The sequence below is a fragment of the Protopterus annectens genome, chromosome 2.part1, assembly GCF_019279795.1.
Source record: "Protopterus annectens isolate FY-2018-M chromosome 2.part1, PAN1.0, whole genome shotgun sequence".
Lineage (NCBI taxonomy): Eukaryota > Metazoa > Chordata > Ceratodontiformes > Protopteridae > Protopterus > Protopterus annectens.
Window position 1 is genome coordinate 69,357,594 of NC_056729.1, and position 19,418 is coordinate 69,377,011.

Below are 19,418 nucleotides of genomic sequence, written 5' to 3' on the forward strand. Positions count from 1 at the left end.
CCAAGCCTGTTGATGCGGGTTTCTCGCGCAAAAGAGAGGCATCTGTCTGTACTGGGAGGAAGCAAACTGATCTGTATGTGGAACACCCCTCCTGTGAATAAGATCTAAACATCTCCCTATGAAGCATCAATTTGGGAAAGGGAGCTGTGGTTCTGCAGAGTGTGGTGTCTGCCACCACATTCGCTGCTGAGGGAATGTATACAGCTTGCAGGTGTATCTATAGTTTCGCCGCTAGGGACCAAATTTGAACTGCCAAGCTGCAAAGTGGATAGGACCTTGTCCCTCCCTGCTCGTTGACATACTGCAGAGCAGTCATATTGTCTGTGATTACCTTCAAGATGTCTGATACGAGAATCTATTGGAAAGCCTGCAGTGCCAAGAGAAGGACCCTCAGTTCTTTGATATTGATGTGGTTCCTTTGTCTCTGTGTGGACCACTACCCCTGAACTTTGTTCTGACTATTGTTGCTTTCCAGAAAGGCTCCCTAACCCAGATCTAATGCATTTGTGTAGAGGTGTTGTGAAGGTGGAGAGGTCTGCAGGGGCATCCCCTGATTGTAGTTGATGGATGAAATCCACCATGACAGTTCCTTTTTTAAGCATGGGAGAACAGGGAGTGTAACATCCAGAGGATAGGTGTACTGGTTCCACAAATTCTTCAAGACCCATTGGAACGTTCTCATATGCTGCCTGGCAAAGGAAAGCATGGTAATAAAGGATGCCATGTGGCCCAGGACCCTCAGAAATTCCCTGGCTGAGATGGCTGGGAGAGAGAGATTGGAAGTAGTGGGTGTAGGGTTCCACCTTCTGGCAGGGGATGAAGGCAGACATGTCCATTCTTATTCTGTACCCTAAGAAAATAAGGCCTTGAGTTGGTGTCATTTGGGATTTTTGTTGATTCACTGTGAACCCTAGGTCCTCCAAGATCCTGCACACCATGTATAGGTGATGGGAGAGGGAGTGGCACTCCTGGTGAAGGATTAACAGGTCATCTAGATAAGGGTATATTTGTATGTCCTGCATTCTGCAGTGGGTGATAACCAGAGCTAGACACAATACTCAGAGCTGTAGAGAGCTCAAATGGCAATGCAGAACACTGAAAATGTAAAGAACTTACAAAGAAACGTAGGAATTTCCTGTAGTTGGGGTGACTGGGGATGTGAAGGTAAACATTCTTCAGATCCAGGGATACCATGAAGGTTTTGTGAGGGATAAGAGGCAAGAAATGTTGCAAGATGAGCACCTTGAAGGTAGACACCTTGAGAAATAGACTGAGGAGAGACAAGTCCAGAATTGGTCTCCAAAGACCATCCTTTCTTGGGACGAAAAACATCCTAGAATAAAATCCCTTGGTTGTCTGATCCCGAGGCAGTTTTCTATTGTGCCCTGAGATAGCAGCTGATTCAGAATTGCAGGAAAAATGTGAAGCTGACTTGAAGGAAGTTGAGGGCTCCCCTGGAAGGGGGGAACTTCCCACCAAGTCATACAATAACCATTTTGGATGATAGAAAGGACCCTAGTCTCTGAAGTGATTTTCTGTCATGAGGGTAGGGAAAGGGTTAGATGGAAAGACAGGGGGTGTGGATGTGGGCAAGGGATTTGAGTCACAGTGGAGGAGTTCTGTCTGGGTCAGGCTGTCTCTGAAAGGAAGTAAGGGTTGAGCTGGAGGAGGATCAAGGAGTGGTTTGCTTCCTGGGGTGTCTCTGTCCTTTTGACTGGGGTGAAGTAGAGTGAAAGGACTGCCTTCTTACAAAACTGGTCCTTTGTGGGTAGTTCCTGTGATATCTAGGAATGGGCGACACGAGCAAATGTTTCAAATTTTGCATCTCTTTGCCCTTTTCTTGGAGAGATTTAAGGAGCTCAGCTGAAGCAGTGCCAAAAAGTATCTTATTATCCAGTGGTGCATCAAGTAATTTGGCTTATACATCCAAGGGTAGGGGCTGAATTCTCAGCCAGGAATACCGTCTCAGGACAGAGCCAGATGTTGCAAATTTGGATGATGATTCTACAGCACTGTAGCTGCACTTGATGGAATGCCTGGTCACCTGACAGGCACTAGAGAGCGGGGCAGATAGCTGAGACGTAGCAGGAGAATCTGGCACATCAGACATTAATACAGTGACCTTAGACAGGATATCTACAACAAACCTACCCATGTGGGTTTGATAATTAATAACTCTAATAGCCAGGGTGGAAGAAGTATAAATATTCTTTCCCTGTCTGACCATGAATTTATCTTTATCTGTAGGGAACAAAGTAGAGGATAACTGCTTAGAAGATTTGTCTCCTGACACAGCAATGACTGCCAGGTGTGCAGGAAGATCCCTGAACAAGAACTATGCCTGCTTGGGGACTTTGTAAAATCTATCAGGTCATATAGAAGCTGGGGGTTGACAGTCTGGGACCTGAGATGCAAGTAAAAAAAGGCTAAAGACTCAAAAGAAAAAAGGACCCAAGAGAAAACAATCAAAGACTCTGCTTTAGTTAGGAAAGGGGAGGAGGAACTAAGAACAGAACAGAAAAACTAGTGAAAAATGATGTGAACGCCTTACTGCCTTTATAACAATTGACAGGATATCACACAGGTTTCTTTCAGCCCCCCACTTCCTCCCCCCTCTATAAGAGTGCTGCCCCCAAAAACAACCAAGCAGCCCCAAAAACATTCCAACTCTCAGCATGCAACACAAAGCTCATGGGACTGCATGGTGTCCATGGCTGTGCTCCACAGGAAACTCATGAGTCTACCAACCCTGAGCTCTTTAACCTACAGTTGTGATCCAACAGCTCTGCCAGGTACCTGCACCTCTGACACTCCACCAGGGTGTACGTACAAAAGGCGGTGCACCCACAGGCCCACTTTACCGGCAAGCCTTATGACAAATCTAATCACCAGCCCATTAAGCCTGATCTAATGGACCTCAAAAGGGGAATTTGCAGAAATTTGCAGAAACCCCATTTTGGCTTTATCAAAATGTGATCGTGCTGTCGTGCTTTCAGTACTTTTCAAAGTTGGCGAAACAAAGCAATTGGAAAGACATAGGAAAGTCAGTCACCACAACCTACTATGGAGGAGGGCTTCTATACAGATACAATACCTCCAGATCAAGGCCACAAAACCCACCATTTCTTATCGGGCATCATTGAGCAAGATGCAGCTTAAACAGAAGCTGACAGAGGGGTTGATGTCTGCATGAGTGACTAGCGCCATGTCCGGACTCAATTGCTCAGCATGTCATGTCACCACAGGATCACAAGATGGGCCACTCTTGTTTCTCATACAGAACTCCACACAATGAAAGTTATGGCTGACAAAGTTTGCAGATGACTGCAAATGGTTGAAAACTTAAAAACATAGTAGAAAACCTATCTCCTTCAGAAGGGTCTCACAGAAACTGAAAGCTGCTGGAGCCCTGGCCTATAATAAATAGTGCCAAGCAAAATACCCTAGTCATTCATAAAGAAATGAAGTTAAACCCCTCAAAAGCAACAAGGTTACACCAAAATAGAGAAGAAAACTGAGACCAATCAGGTGAGCAAGGACCTAGGTCATAGTGTTGGGTCAATGATCTGTCATTAGTATTATGAAGACCTTCTACATTGCCCTGCCTTATAAAGAAGTTCATTCATGATTCTTCATCTAGATCATAGTCTCCCTATACTCTCCACTCTCTCAAGCTCCATTCCAGACCCCATCCGAAACTAAATGCCCCATGAGTATAATGTACGACCCGGAACTGGCACGAAAGTATTCACCAAAAGGATAAAGGGTCTCAAACATCTGTCCTATGCTGCCTAAAGAAAGAAGGGTCTGAAAACTGATCAGCCCGCTTCGTAATCTCATGCCTCAGAACTCTATTTGCTCAACATGAGGTCATGTTCAAACCCAGATTTGATGAATATGCTCAAAAAAAAAAAGAATCTAGATCCGTCAGAGCCCAGGAGACTTGAGGGAACTCGACACCTTTTAATCGAAGATTGAATGATAGACGCGGGGGAGGACCCAAAGATCACCCAAAGACTCATGAAATATGCAGTAGGTATATGCATAGCAGAGGCGCTGGCCTCAGTTGTTCAAGAAAATGACCAATGGATGATGAACGAGATATACCCTAGGATTACCCCAGTGTCACACTCAACAGAGGCACAGCAAAAAAATGGGGGGTATAGTTCCCATACATAAAGGGGTTGGGAAGCCACAAAACTATGGGCTAGGGGTAAAATGCTCGGCAGCAGATAGCCTAGTATGAACCTATGAACCTATGAACCTATGCAGCCTGAAAGACATCCAGGAAACCTGGAAGCAGAGGAGGAACTGTAGACTGAGAAGGCAGGTCCATCTGCAGGCAGGTCCATCTGCAGGAGTTCAAAATACCTCTTTTTGTCTCAGATACATCAAAGACCTCCCATTTAAAATGCTCTTTCATTAGTGTAATAGTGTCCCCAAAAGAGAATTTTTCCCCAGGAGAATTAGGGCTAATGCAGTCTTCTTCTTCAGCAGAAGCAAAGTCCTTGGGAGACTCAAGTTGGGAACAGCAAGTCACGGATTCATCTAAGGAAGAGTGTTCTTCCTCCGACTCCTCCAAGGGCTGCACAGGAGGTAGGACTGGTTGGGGCACCTGAGACTGAAGGGCCTGGAAGGCTCTGAACAAGTTCTGCAAAAAGGCTTCCCATCCATGTGCATATTCTGTAGTTCTGTGTTTTTCTTTGTGTTTCTTTTTGTTAGAGAAATAGGAGAAATAGTTGGTCTGGGAGCCGACATTGGGATGGATGGTAAGGCGGTAGTAGGCCCCTCAGACACCACGAGCAGTGGTTCGCACTCACCATCAGGGCCCGATGTCTGAACAACCTCAGTGGACGTCCCCTGGGTTTCCCCTGAACCTGCTTCCACAGTTCCCAGTTCGAGGTAAAACCGATGTCTGATGTGACCCTGGGCTAACATTCACCTCAAGAGTAACTTTTTTGGCCTTCTTCCAAGGCGGTTCCCTCTGAGGTACCTACCCCACCCTCCGTACTTAACGCCAAATGTCGGAGTCTTTGATTTTCTAAATATAATTTTAAAGCACCTAGGCAACTTTGCAAGGATTTAGGTACAAAGGACTGGCAGATGTTGCAAGACATGGAGTTGTGGCCTTCCCCTAAACAAAATAGACACCAGTCATGCGTGTTCTGCCTTGCAATCACTTTCCAGAAGGACATAAAGAGCCTCTAATGCCTTGTTCTGTGCTATTGCAACTCCTCTCTTAGCATCTATATTAGCCAATCAGTATTCCTTCTTAATCTGAATAGTCTTTTCTCCCTCCCACCTTTTCCTGCACTCCTTTCTTTTGATAATCCCTAACCGCATTCCACCACATTACTACACTTAGCCAGGTCATGCATCTGTTCTATAGTCTTCACACATGCTGTTTTGAGATGTTCAAGCAGTAGGCAGAGAAATATACTTGAACTCTGCATTCTCACCAATGGGTTATATGTGCATTTGTCCAGGGCAGTATTGACAATACAGGGACTAATGTCACAAGCCCAATGACATTGAGGTTTCATGCAGCTAAATAATCTACACTACAGCAAAAGTGGTGTGCAACACCTTGTTATGTTTACCACTGCAAATTGCATCTCCCTGCTTAAACTGACCATTGCACCTCCCAGTAAGAAGAAGAAAAAAAACGCTCTGGGCATAAAGTGCCTCTGTTGTCCTACAAATTAGTTCACGTACAAGTTAACAATTCAAATCTATCACACCCAACTTAAGAAATTTAAAATGGTCCCTTCTTCATGGTAAAATGCAAACTATTTGTAAAAGAGTTAAAGTCACTTTTAATGGTTTTTCAAATGAATACTGGCCAGTGATTTGGTGTACATGGAACACGTATATTCAACAGCAGAGTGCAATTATGTAGTTGATGCAAGGTTTTCATATCACCAAACCAGAGTCTTACTGGAAAAAAAAAATCAGATTCCTCCAAAGAGGATACTGCTAGGCCTTCTAGATAAAAGTTCTGTAATTCTTTACAAAGGCATTAACACATCAAATACCTTGCGTAGACATGAGGCCTCAGCAATGGAAAGGCATACCAGACAGACAATATCCTTTTTCAGAAGTTTAATCAAGATCGTCCACACTTATCAGGTCAAGAATCACATCCTACATAATTTGGCAACCTCAAACATATGCTACAATCTACCTTTTATTACAAAGGTAATGCTATATACTTTTTATACCATATACGCTAGAATACCCAATAAAAGTTATTGTATAATTATCAATTCTCCACTACACTACACTCTCCTCATGGTGTTGAACACCCCCCAGCTTCGATGGGAGGGAACCACCGATCAGAAGCAGACGATGATTCTGTCCGTAACAAAGCGGCGGGCTCCAAGCCAGAAGTAGGCATCAAACTCATCCGAGTCAAGGCCCCGAGAGGCAAAGTCGGAACCCAAAGGTCAGTTCGACTATCCTCCCCGGACCCGACCGGCGAGTGTCAGCTCCTAGACTCCAAGGTCAGCACCGAGCAAGTCAGAGTTGACTGAACCGACAATCCTGGGACAGTTGTCGGTTCCAATAGTTCCATTATCATCAGCTCTGAACACTCCGGCTCCTATGCCTCGAGTTGGATCGGAGGAGGAACGATAGTAGTGGGGGGGGGGGGTTGGTCGGTTCCAGAGCCACTATGGTTGGCACCAATAAAAGTTTGGCCAACGCTGGGGTCTGCAGAAGCCTCTGCACCAGTGATCCACGTCTGTGTCAGATAATCTTGAGGACTAGGAAGAGGCCACAGAAGAAGCCACGGATTGCAATATGGGGGACTTAAGGGTTGGAAATACCGGTTCCAAAACCAGGGACCGGGCTCATATCCACAATGATAACAGATGGCTCCGAAACCTGTGGAGCGGAGGTAGATGTTTTCTCAGAAACTCTTGTTGGAGTCCAAGCGGTTTTCTTCAGCTCTGATCTAGAAGACACTTTTCAAGAAGGTTTAGAAGTTTTGTCATGTGAAAAACGTGCACATGACAGAAAAAAGGGTTTAATGAGCAACAACTGCCGAAGCACCAAGAATAAACTATCCTATACAGCTTAACTATTAACAGCAAAAACCCACAACTAGCTAAGAAAGAAAAAAAAAATACTTAAATTCACTGGCCGAAGCTGGTGAACTTACGATCTGTTATAGCGGCAAACGAGATCTGAGGGAAGCACCAGTGCATCATGGGATAGGGAGTGGGCCTCGAGCTGGTTGAAAACCTTGAGCTTTTGCAATAGGCTGAATGAAGGCGAGAAAGAACAACATCACATTACCTTGTGTAGGCATGATGCCTCAGCAATGGAAAGACATACCAGACAATCTCCTATTTCAGAAGTTTAATCAAGATCGCGAAAAACTCATCAGGTCAAGAATCACATCCTACGTAATTTGGCAACCTCAAACATATGCTACCATCTACCTTTTATTACAAAGGTAATGCTATATACTCTTTATACCATATATGCTATAATACCCAATAAAAGTTGGTATAATATCAACTCTCCACTGCAGTAGTAAATTGAGAGACATTGTAAAACACTAAAGAAAATCCTAAATGAATGAAATTCAAACGATCTATAACCATGAACTGTCAATGAATATGACTGGTTTCTTAATGAGCTTACCATATCTACAGTAATCATCACTAGTCAATAATTAATCATCACTCAGGCCACAGTTCCTAAACTGCATTTTTGGACAGCAAATATCAGTCCCTGAAGCTACATCTAAGTGTCAGTTCTTGAACTAGCAAAAGATAAACTTCACGGGAATCTCAACCATACAAACTTGACTTGGTATATTTTATAAATGTCTGCAATTTCTGCTATACAGCTACACACATTCTCCAAGGATTATGCAGAATCTTTGACTTTGTTAATGTCCTAAACAGTTGGCTGCATGTCAGACTTCTGCATAAAATGCTAAAACAAAGATTCCCTGCCCTTTTTTCACAGTACTGCTTATGTTTCAACTGCCTGCTCTTGGTCATTCTCAGCTTTAATACCTACGGACTGCTGTATCTCCATATATTCAATTATTTTATATTAATAAAAGTTTGTATCTCAGTAAATGACTTGATTGTTCAGATTAAGGATGCTTCTGTACATTTCACTGACACTTAATCTGAACAATCACGGTAATACTGCTTAATAAAGATGTGGTACCATGGAGACAAGGAAAATAATTCTCAAACATGTTCCAGAGTTCATAACAGAGCAAATCCCTGAGCAGCTGTTTGCATTAAGGTACACAGAAGACTTTGGTTCTCTAAGTGGGCATTATTATGTTTCCTATTGACATGTAGACATCACACCAACAGTGCAATTTATTACATCACATCTCAATGTGTCTTGGTCTAAACAATTTCTTTACTTTTCTCTAGTACATATTTCATCGCATGGATTGTGCATTCTAGTTGCCCATTTGACTGTGACTATACTGGGCTTGAATAGTGTGTTGAAACTCTTAGGCTTTTCAAAAATATCTGAACTCTTGGTTGAGAAGTTGTGGTCCATCACACGTAATATCAAGCATCTCTCATGCACTGCAGCACTTCTTACTATAGTACATGTTGTTTTATCTTTCCATTGCACAATTTTGGGATACTCCAAATGAAAGTCAACACGTAACAGGAAGTTGAGATCATGATGATAATGAAACAAGACCCACCTTTAACCAAGATCACATCAGAAGTTCAAGAAATGTTAACCCTTCTTTCTAACTCTAGTTTCTATGCATGCTACTCAATGATTTTAATGATTTTTTGTGCAACCTGTGCACTGTTAGTCCAATACTAGATTTTTTTCTCAGTGTGATTAATGGATTTTTAGAAGCACCTGCTGACATTTTTCTTGAGGATAGAGTGTACACCGCATGCAAAGAGAAAGATGAAACACAACTATTAGTCAAAAAAGGTGTCTGATGAAAATTTTCCACATAACCAGGAAGAAAAGTTATTTACATGTGAAGTTTTAGAAATACATGACAGAACTGGCCATCATCAGTTATTGAGGAGTCTCCTGGATATAGTTTTAGCACTACAATTACCTGTTTTTGTGACACACTCAGTTTCACTATTCCTTTAATAATTTTTTGGGCCAGCAATAAAATAAAATATAAGATAGAAGAATGGGTGTCCCCCACAGCATCTCTTCTTGAGCTTGCTGTGAGATATTCAGAAAAATGTCAGAGGGCAGATTATATGGAAGATAACAAAACAAATGCTTTATCACATGCAAGGGCCCCCTCAAATTATCTACAGTATGATCCAAATTATTCTCATTAGGGGTAATTTACAGTTATTAACCATTGGATGGGTATGGGCAATCTAGAACCACATGGAATAGGTTATTTCAAGCAAACAAGGGGAAATTGGCTAGGCTTAAAAATGGCCCACAAGGACAGCTAGCCTGGTATTTACCTATGAACCTATTAATCAAACAAAAGAAAAGTTAGTAAAGGAGGGTTGGGTTTAATCTTGTTCTTTAACAAGCTTCTTTGCATATTCATTACATTTTAAGTTATTTTAACCAAACAAAGATGATTTGCGTCATAAGCTCATTAGGCAAACATTTAGAAATATATGTTAACTTTAATTTAAGAACTTCAGTTGAAACGGAAATTTTTGGAAAAATGTTAAAAAATCAAGGGTGGAAATTTGCATGATGCAAACAACAACAGCACTTAAAGCTCAGGTGTGTAAGGTATACAAGGATCCTACTAAAGAAGCATTTTACTACAGATAATGACAAAAAAACTGAGGTTAAGACTGAAATGAAAAAAGAAGTTTTCTAAAAAACAGCAATGCAACTTTTTTGTCTGATGGTTGAAAAACTCTCCCTACCAGGTGTTTTTCTGTTTAATTTAGGGAAACAATAGGTATCTATTTTCATCGTTGCTCCATAAAACATGCATTTAAACACTTAAGGAGCTAAAACAACAGAAAGTTCAGTTGTGTAAAATCTTACCATAATGGTAGATGCCTTCTCTTCACTGTTGCAGTCTTCATAACATTAGGGATCCCCTGCCAAGGGCAGCCTAATGTCCATCCAGTATGTCAAAGCCTTTAGGTTCCTTTAAGGTATGCTGCACGTATGCTCCTCACGTAGTGCAGGAGCATAAAAGTGACGTTCGGACATACCATTCTCAGAACTGAAAGCCCCAGTAGAAACGTAAATCCAAGGAACCCCAAGAGGTAACCAGCACACCAAGAAGAGAAAAGGACCAAGGGGAGGAGAAAGGGAGCGAATACTGCTACAGTGAAAAAAAGAGAAGGACATCTACTGTTATGGTAAGATTTTAACCAACTGTACTATGTCCTCCTATTTCACTGTTGCAGTATTTATAACATTAGAGAGAGTGCCAAAGCTCAGGAAGAAACTTGGGAGGAGGAAGGACCAGCAGAGCTCTCTAGGAACCCATGAAGGATGGTCCTAGCAAACCAGCTCTAGCTCTGGAAATTTAACTTGTAGTGCTTGGTAAAAGTATGCACATATGTCCAGGTAGCTACCTCAAGAACATATTATCCATACCCTTGAAATAAGCACCAGAAGAAGCCACAGCTCCAGTAGAATGAGCCTTTACAGAATAAGGAAGGCTATTACCATGAAAATAACAAACAAAATAGCTTTTGAGATCCAAGAGTAAACAGTCTGCTTGGGTACAGCTAATCCCAAGGACCTGAGATGAAAGGAAACTAAGAACTAACCAGATTTCCTAATAGTCTTACTCTTATCCAAATAAAATCTGAGTTGTCTAAGTACATCCATGGTGTGCAGCACCTTCTCACTGACAGATTGCAGAGATGGGGAAAACAGTGGGCAAATGAATATACCAATTAAGGGACAACTCATTCACAATCAGAGGCATAAAAGAAGGATTAGTATGCAGGGACACCCTGTCCTTCTGAAACACCAAAAAAGGAGGACAAGCCATAAGGGCTTGAAGCTCAGACACCAGCCTGGCCGAGGTAAGGGCTAACAAAAGAACAGTCTTCCAAGAGCAATGCTGCAAGGTAAATGAAGCCACGGGCTCAAAAGGAGCCAGAGTCAATTTCTCCAAAACAAAATTAAGATCCCAGGGAGGAGGAACACGCTTCCTGGAAGGCCCGATATGAAGGATGCCTTTAAGGAATTGTTTGGTTTCAAATCTAGAAGCTAAAGGAACACAAAGGCAGAGAAAGCAGAGGCAGCCGATAACTGAGCCTTAACAAAAGAATAAGGAAACCCAGCATTGAGCAATTCACACAGAAGAAAGAACCAAAGGAACATCCACAGAAAGTGGATCCAGGTTATGAGAAAGTCAGAAAGCCTCTTCCATTTACATAAGTAGGATTTCCTAGTATTGGGTTTCCTGACCTCCTGTAGGACCCCTAAACATGCCCTCAGAAAAAAGATATCTACGTAGAATCAAAATCCTATCACCCACGGGGGGGTGGGGGGGGGCTCAAGTAACTGGGAGAGACTAGGATTTTGGATGCAGACCTTTTAACAATAATCATACAGAATATTATATTCATAAAGTAGCAGAAGGTCTTCCAAGAACTAAGCCAACAAGGGAATGGAGAAAGGAGATTCGCCTAACAGGGATGACTGCAATTAGGGATACAGACAACAGAAGAGAGGGGTCAGCAATATACTGGAGAAAACTGGCAAAGGAACCAAGGTATTGGGAGCAAATAACTAGGCAGGGTAAGATAATAGAATGTGAAGATGCAGAGAACGTATTTGGACTGCTGGCTGGAGACTGCCCTCCACACCAAGGACTGATATTAGAGTATAGGCAAAAAGAAAGAAATAAGGGGGGTCCTAAATGAAAGACCAGCACTAGTAGAGTTTTTAGTGGAATCTAGTACAAAAGTTGCCATTAAAAAAGAAATAATTACTAGAGCATATAAAATATTTCACAATAACTGTAAGAATCAGAGTAGGTTAGGAAGGACTGGGAAGAGAGATTAGATAAGCAATTCACAAAGAAAGAACAGGGATATATATGTAAGTTTCACAAATATACAGAAAAATCTAAAAGATTAAGGATATTTGCCTGGGAGCGCTTACACAGATATTTCTATACCCCAAGCAGACTTCAAAGAATTTTTCCTCAGGTAGAAAACAAATCTTGGAGGTGTCATGGGGCAGAAAGAGGTAACTGGGAACATATTTTCTGGGAGTGTAATGAGTTGGCAAATTTAAGGATTTCCTGCAGACTGCTCTGTCAGAGATGCTGGGTGAGCAAATTGGACTAGGGAAATGATTTTTGAGCTATGATACAAAATCGGAATTGCCTAGCTATAGTAAGGCCTTGCTGAGTCTGATTATGATGGCTGCCAAAAAAAAAAACAATTACTAGAAAATGGTAATCAGAGTTTAAACTAACTTTAACAGAAGTAGTGATGATGAATGTAAGGTAGTGAGATAACCAACCACGATGTGCAAGTTCTTCTCTTGACTCAAAAAATCCAAACAGCAGACACAATATAAAACAAACTCCAATTTATTAAGAGAAATGATATGGGTAAGTGCCCTGTGTCGACAACTTATTCGTTATTACTTTGCTGTTATCAATAGAGACACCATGGTCTTTACATAAAATCAATTTTAAATTATCACTATTCCTATATTGAAATCTGGGTTTACTACCTATAATGTCTTTTATATGTGTGTGCATGGTGAGAATATGCCAGTTATTAGAAATAACCCGCCGTATATTATTAACGTCACTGGTGTATCTCATTATATAGTTGATCTTGTCTTCTCTGTTCCTAGTCTTGCCCACTCTTAAGTGTGTTGTTGCTCTCTGAACAAGTGCTTTGGGACCTGCATATACAGAATGTATGTCACCCAAGACTTCTTGCCTTGTATCCCTAACCATCTTGGAACTATATCCTCTGCTCATAAACAAAGTTTCCAAAAAGTCAGCTTCCTTTCTTAAAACATCAGGTTCATCACATAGCCTGGAAATCCTGATAAATTGACTTCTCACTATACCTTGGAAAGTATGCCTAGGATGCATACTATCGTATGTCAATAAAGCATTCTTCCAGACAGGTTTCCTGTACAGTGAGGACGTAACAGTCCCACTATTTGTTAACCTAAGGGTAACGTCCAAGAAGTGTATCTCCTTGGGTGAGTACTCTTTAGTAAATCTGAGAAAATTAGTAGTGGTTTGCAAATATTGTAAAAATGTATCAAATATGTCAATGGGTCCCTCCCAGATGATAAGTATATCATCCACAACACGCTTGTAGTATCTTACTGACTTAAACTGTTCATGGTTGAATAGATATAGATTCTCCCACCAATATACTACAAGATTGGCGTATGTATTAGTACAGGGGGTGCCCATGGCTACCCCCCATTGTTGCAAATAATACATATCGCCAAAGGAAAAAACGTTATTTGTCAGGATGATATCCATTAACTGACAGATCAATATATTCCTAGCATTAGTAAATGATGTTTCCTTTATTAATAACTCTCTGATATATTGTACTCCAACCTCGTTAGAAATCGAGGTAAATAAGCTTTCTACATCAAGTGTAATAAGAAAGTATTGTGATGTTGAAATTTTAAGTTGTACTGACTGCAAGGTATCCAGCAAGTGATGTGTATCCTTTAAAATAGATGAAAATTTATTCACTACTGGTCGCAAGATGCTTTCTAAGAAGACAGATATGTGTGAGGTTACCCAACCATCTCCCGATACGATCGGTCTCATGGGTATGGGGTGGACCTGTTTGTGAATTTTGGGTATTCCTTTAATAATGGGTATCACAGGATGTTGTATAGATAAATATTCGAAAGTCTCTACACTTATCTGTCGACATATCAGAAGGTCTTGCAGAGTGTCATTTACTGTCTGTACAATATGTAATACTTCATGATGATCTATATTTTTATATGTGGTGCTATCAGATAACATGTTGTTCATGTTATCAATATATTCAGAAGTGTTCAAAATCACAAACCCCCCCCCCTTGTCTGCCGGTTTCACAACTATTGATGAATTAGTTTTTAAACTGGTCAGAGATAGAGACTCTGAGTTAGTAAGATTATAAAACCTCCCTTTCTTATTTGTAACAGAGAACAAAGAATAATAATCTTTTTCACAGAGTTTAAGGAAACACTCCACTGGTGGAGGACAGGCGGTAAAAAGGTGCTTTTGTTCCTAAAAGGTATAGTTGAAATATTAACACTGGAGCTTCCATTCGTGTCTGAAAAATAAAGTTTCAGACATAGTTGTCGACAAAAAAGTCTCAGATCGATCAGAGTCTCTGTAAGAACAGCCGGAGAGGCAAGAATAAAATTAAGTCCCCTGTTTAGGAGAGTGATACTCGAATTGTCCAACACAAAATCAGAACAGTTAAAAACCAGAGAAGTCAATATCTGGTTCTCCTGTTCTGTACAGTCCTTTCTTCGGAAAGCTTCCTCTTCCGATACCCTCTGCTGTTGGACTGTCCTCGCTCACGTTGTGTCAACTTCTTTTGATAAGGTAAAAAAGGTACCGCTGCATTATTTGCCGATACAATGGTTTTAGGCACAGCTCCTAGTGCACGAATAGCTTGATTATGCTGTAGTGCCTCCTGGTTGGGAGAACGTATTTGGACTGCTGGCTGGAGACTGCCCTCCATACCAAGGACTGATATTAGAGTATAGGCAAAGAGAAAGAAATAAGGGGGGGGGGTCCTAAATGAAAGACCAGCACTAGTAGAATTTTTAGTGGAATCTAGAACAAAAGTTGCCATTAAAAAAGAAATAATTACTAGAGCATATAAAATATTTCACAATAACTGTAAGAATCAGAGTAGGTTAGGAAGGACTGGGAAGAGAGATTAGATAAGCAATTCACAAAGAAAGAACAGGGATATATATGTAAGTTTCACAAATATACAGAGAAATCCAAAAGATTAAGGATATTTGCCAGGGAGCGCTTACACAGATATTTCTATACCCCAAGCAGACTTCAAAGAATTTTTCCTCCGGTAGAAAACAAATCTTGGAGGTGTCATGGGGCAGAAAGAGGTAACTGGGAACATATTTTCTGGGAGTGTAATGAGTTGGCAAATTTAAGGATTTCCTGCAGACTGCTCTGTCAGAGATGCTGGGTGAGCAAATTGGACTAGGGAAATGATTTTTGAGCTATGATACAAAATCGGAATTGCCTAGCTATAGTAAGGCCTTGCTGAGTTTGATTATGATGGCTGCCAAAAAACACAATTACTAGAAAATGGTAATCAGAGTTTAAACTAACTTTAACAGAAGTAGTGATGATACAAGAAACAACTGGAACTGGGATCTCTAGAAAAGGGTAGGAGCAAATTACATAGGAAAAAATGGGAACTGTGGGATCAATATATGCAGAGGAGGAATGAGGTTTAAAAGAAGGCAGGATTTGAATGAGCTATGTAATGGCTGACTAAGAATGACTGGATATGTTAAAAATTATGTATAATGTTTGCAGCTACAGTTGTGTTGGCACAGTTTTGAATGTATAATAGTTGCAGCTGAGATCGTGTAGCTATAGTTTGTCACTTATATAGTTGTAACATGACCTATGTCATACACGATAATTCAATAAAGATGCTTCTTGTTTATAAAAAAAAAAAATCCCATCACATAGAGCATCAGTTTAAAAGTTGACAGGTGTGGATGAATTAGAGATCCCTTGTCTTTTGTGAGTAGGTTCACCCTGTGAGTTAACTTGTGATGACTGCCCTTAGATAAATGCAGAAGAGGGAACCAAAAAGGGAGTCACCAACAAGATTTTGGGGGGCATCCTGTTGAATTACGAACAGGACTTCTGGAATTAGGGAAATCGGAAGGAAAACATAAGGAAACATCCTCTTCTAAGAAAAATATAAGAGGATGTCCACCTTCCCCACCAAAGGACCTGGGACTCTGGCGCAAAATACAGGAAGTGGTCTGTTCAGAGGAGAGGAGAGGAAAATAGATCTATTTCAGGAGCACCCCACAGGTGGACAATGTCCAGAAACACATCCTGTGAAGTATCCATTCTTGACCAGCTCAGAGTATCTATCACAATGTTTTCACCTGAAGAACTGTAAGCTGCCTGGAGAATGGGTTGATACTGGACAGCAAGATCCCATACCAGGACTGCCAACTGGCAAAAAAGATAAGATCTTGTTTCCTCGTTTGTTTACATACCACATCACTGTGGTGTTGTTTGTAAACACCTTGAGAGGTCCCAGGGAGAAGAGAGGATGAAAAGCGTAAACAGCCAGCCAGCAGAAGGGCTTTCATCTTTTTGACATATATGGAAATAAACATCCTTGAGATCCAGAAACACCATATAAGGCCAAGTAAGCAGAGGAGGGAACAAAGTCTGAAAGGATATTTGAAAAGTGGGCAACTTCAGAAAAAGTGTTTAGATGAGAGATATCCATAATTGTTCTCCAAGTACTCTCCTTTCTGGGTACTAGAAACATCCTGGAGTAAAACCCCCTCTCCCCTTTGGGGCACAGGCACCTCTTGAATACTACCCTCAGTCTAAAAATCCTGAAACACCTCTAGGAAAACAGAGTTGCTCCCAAGGGGGCTGAGGAATACCCATAAAAGGGGGAAGGGATTTCCACACCATGAAATGCTCAAGAATCCTGAGTAATCTCTAGCCAGAGAGGGAGAGAGACAAAGAGGAAGAGGGAAGTGGCTGGAAAGAATAGGATAGTCAGACAGCACTTGCTTTATCTGGAAAGGAAGACTTCTGAGGACCTTAATTCTGAGTAGCCTTAGCAGGCGGAGCCTGCTTGCCACCCTTTTTGCCCTTACGAGGGCGGCAAAATTGTCAGCGAACAAAGGCTGTCTTATTAGGGTAGTTCCTCTGAAATTGGGAACAGGAAAAACAAACACACTTAAGTTCCTGTAAAGCCTTTCCCTTATCTTGGAGAGCCAAACAAATCAGCAACAGCTTCACCAAACAAGTGTTTATCAAGAGGGGCATCCATCAACTTACCCTTGATATCATCAGGCACAGGTTGAAGCCGAAGCCAATAATACCTCCTCATTACAGATCCAAAAGCAGCAGCCACAGAAGAAGGATCTAATAACTACACTTGATGGAATGTCGAGCTACCTAGGAGGAAGTCCCTAACGGGGAAAGAGCAGAAATTTTTCCTCAGAATCTGGAAAATCAGAAATAACCTGAATATATGGGTCTGATAATTAATAAATGAGAAGGAATCCGAGAAGAGTAAACAAAGGATTCCTGATCCGAATTCAACTCCTCCTCAGAGGAATCCTGTTCCCTGGGTCTTTGAGGGAGTAGAGGACCTTGAGGAGGTTTCAATGCCATTAAATAAACCCTGAGTGAATTTCACTCACTCTATGGATCCTTAGGGGCTGGGGATGTAGGTTTAGTTTTTTTTTCTTCAATGGTATGTCTGCCTTATAAAACTTGGAAGGCTCTGACCCAGGACAGCATTCAATAATGGTAGCACAGATGATTTCTCTGGCTAAAATCGGAGGAACACTACCCAGGCCCCACAGAAATGATCAATCATGGTTTCCTCTGAACATCCAAAACAGACATCTGCAAAGCCTCCTTGTACATGCTTAAAGCCAGATCCTTTCTGGGCTCCAACCCAGTCGTGGCAGAAGAATCTGACGACAAAGCTGGGTGAACCTCTGGGCATTCATTCACCTCAGGAGAGACATCTGGCAGAGGCTGAACAGTGGAAGATTCCAGCTAAGGCTTATTGGCCTTCCCTACGATGGCTGTCCCTCTGGGTGGGAAGTTCCCTCCATACTATCTTTCGCAAGAAGTTTAAGATGCTGGCTTTCAAGATACAGTGCCAAAGAAGAAAGTCTAATATGCAAAGTTTTACATACAAAAGCCTGAAAGATGGAACAGGATGTATAGTCATGCAAGGCGCCAAGACAAAATTGACACTGTTCGTGGCAGTCTTTATGGGGAATCTGTCTTCCACACTGGCATTTACTCTTCTTTGATAACATGCAACTCCACAAACAACAAAAAGAAAAGATAAGCAAAAAAAGAACCTCAGTGGGGCACTTCTCTGCAAAAGCTCAATGAAACCAGCAACAGAATGTAGGCGTTCAAACGGATGATCAAAAGATGGCGTGCAGACTGGCAGCAAAGAAGTTCTGAGGATTATACATATGGATGTCACCTTTATGCCCTGTGCTATGAAGGTGCACAGGTGTGGTGCACTGTATACCTTAAAGCAATCAAAAAGCTTTCGCATCTTGGCTGGATGTCGGGCCGCCCTTGAGAGGGAATCCCTAATGTTATGAATACAACAGTGAAATGGAAGGACAGCAAATAAATACTGTATTTTGTAAATACGGGCATTGACCAAATATACAAGCACTGGAATACTAAAAGAGAAATCAGAAATATCAAGCTTACTTTACTTAGAAAATTCATTGATGAGGCATATGCAGATCCTGTGAACGAGATATAGAAAAGTTTGTCTTTTCACACTCACTTTCTTTTTTGTATTCTATTTTTCTATTTCCTATTTTCAGCTGTTACTTTGTCTCACCCATCTTTGATTCCTGTATTAAGCTTATCCCTGTTCTTCTCAAATAAGTACCATAGAATCTGTCATCTGCCTCAGCTGCCACCAAATGAAGCATATGGTACCTTGGTTTAGTGACTCAGAGGACAGCACCTCAAAAGTGCAAGCAATATAAAAGTTAACTGTGTACGGTTTGCATGTTGTCCTATGCGCGCACAGGTTTTCACTGAGTGCTCGTTTCCTTCCAGGTCTGAAAGACACGTGGCCTCCAAGTTACCTACAAGATATATGTACATATTGGGCGCATATTGTGAGAAACCATCACCCTATTTAGAATTAATTTCTTAGTCTGGTGCCCACTGAATGCAACTACAGTTCCAGGTTCCCCGTAACCCAAAAATAGATACAGCAGGTACTTATATAATGAATGAATGAAAGGGCTCAAAGGAGTTCTGACACATGAATGCAAAAAAAAAAAAATATATATATATATATATATATATATATATATACACACACACACACACACACACACACACACACACACACACACACACACACACGTCTGATATTTCAAATACTCCACAAAGAAGTACTCTTCTGTTATAGAGACTCATGTGTCACTGTAAATGATACACAATCAAGGGACTAAAAAGGCTTAAGTGGTCTTCACCTTTCTTCTCAGTTAGCCAAAGATCACATCATGTTCAAAAATGTTCAGCACTAAACTGATGCACTGCATTAAGCAAGTACATCCAGGCTGAATAAAAAACAAAAACAGATGCATGTAAAGTCCAGGTTAGTAGATTTATGTGCACAGAATGTTGGAAAATACCCCCAAACTGTCTTCAGTACAAAACAAATGTCTGCCGATTGCTAGGCTAAAGCTGTCATGGC

At 41.3% G+C, this 19,418-nt stretch overlaps 1 protein-coding gene across 2 annotated transcripts in view; it reads right to left on the reverse strand.

Moving 5' to 3' along the window:
• Positions 1-19,418, reverse strand: part of NCAPG2 (non-SMC condensin II complex subunit G2) — a 1,874,483-nt gene that overhangs the window by 1,053,988 nt on the left and 801,077 nt on the right. The gene's annotated exons all lie outside the window — the stretch shown is intronic.